Here is a 1,371-nt window from a genome sequence, read left to right as displayed (position 1 = left end):
GCAAATTACCGTTGACAGCACGGGATTCCGCCGATTCTGCAGATGTGATCTTTCACCGCTGCTCATCATCTGAGCCGCGTATTCCCAGTGAGTTCACGCGGCTCCGCTCTAATCCAACTTTCACAATAAATTACAGCTCGCCTCGCAGATAAGTTGTCTGCCCTGTCGAGAGAACTGTTTGAGGGATTTAGCGAAACTCTTGAAGTACGGAAAAATGATAATAATACAAAGATATTAAATAAATGTATTAAAGTGAACGGTTTGGTTCTGTCTTTGTACTGAGCGCGAGCGCACAGCTGCTTACTTGCGCTCCTTGTACCCGTGTGACGTGACGAGGGGTGGGGAGGGGGGTCATTTAAACACTGGGTCAGGGTGTTGTAGTGCTTTTCTGTGGCGTTTGACGAACGTGGGTTGTTTGAATTTCGGACTGGACACTGAGCTCTTCGTTAATTAGGGCTGATTTGTTCTTGTGTCTTATCCATCTGTTAGCTGCAAACATTTGAACTGAGCCTCATTCTGCCTACATACACACCTTATATGCCTTTTAAAATATAAAAATAAATAAATGTCTCACGTTTTTAACGACTTCTCAGGACATGCATTTGTTCAAAGTCTTCATTTATACAGACTAAAATGTGAAAACAAGTCTTTTTTTCTTATAGTTAAAACCCGTCTAATGCTATGCTCATGAGTAAAAGTTAAACACTGCCTGAAAAAGTAACGAACCTTGCAGAATTTGGTGAATATTATGGCAACTACAAAGAAAATGAAGTAAAGTATCTTTTTCCAAGTTATTGTTCAGTTTTGCACAGGAGATAGTGTATGTGTGTGTCATAAATTGGCTAAAAGGGCCAAAAATGTTTTTGTTTTGTTTTTTAAAATGACATCATCTGCAGTTTATGGATGTATCCCTACTGAAACCCAAAGACAGGAGTGTATAAAGACTATAGGCATGAGACCACGAGAACAAACTTCAGCATCATTTTATTCTTACTGTATCTACTGAGGAGGTGAGTTGCATTCAAATATATGTTTGAGTACCTCAGCCAGTAAATACAGGCTGAGCTGCATAAGCTGCTCAGGGAGGAGCCTAGATTTTCTTTCTACTTGCTTTGAGGGAATCTTTGTGTGCCTTACAACTTAATGCACTCTGAGATACACTCTGACACTCTGCTGTTGAGAGATTATGCAGATCAAAACTGAAGTGCATTGAAAGCACTGCAGACCGATGTCACTAAAAGAAGATACAGTCATGTGGGGGGAAAAAGTGTAACCTTAGTAATAGCCAGGTACTGATAATGCACTTAGTTGAAAATAAAATAAAAACACCCAAGACATACATCTGAGACTTTATAGGCCTCAGTTAGCATT

At 40.0% G+C, this 1,371-nt stretch overlaps 1 protein-coding gene across 1 annotated transcript in view; it reads right to left on the bottom strand.

Moving 5' to 3' along the window:
• gcgra (glucagon receptor a) overlaps positions 1-318 on the bottom strand; it is a 46,980-nt gene extending 46,662 nt beyond the window's left edge. Inside the window, exon 1 of the mRNA XM_005940286.2 lies at positions 10-318. The gene's annotated coding sequence lies outside the window, so the exon portion shown is untranslated. The remainder of the gene's footprint in view (positions 1-9) is intronic.
• Positions 319-1,371: the final 1,053 nt, after the last annotated feature.

Source organism: Haplochromis burtoni, unplaced genomic scaffold (assembly GCF_018398535.1).
Source record: "Haplochromis burtoni strain Fernald_Lab_line unplaced genomic scaffold, NCSU_Asbu1 Contig_290, whole genome shotgun sequence".
In the NCBI taxonomy this organism is placed as follows: domain Eukaryota; kingdom Metazoa; phylum Chordata; class Actinopteri; order Cichliformes; family Cichlidae; genus Haplochromis; species Haplochromis burtoni.
The sequence above is the reverse complement of the archived record's forward strand: the minus strand, read 5'-3'. Positions and strand labels throughout refer to the sequence as shown.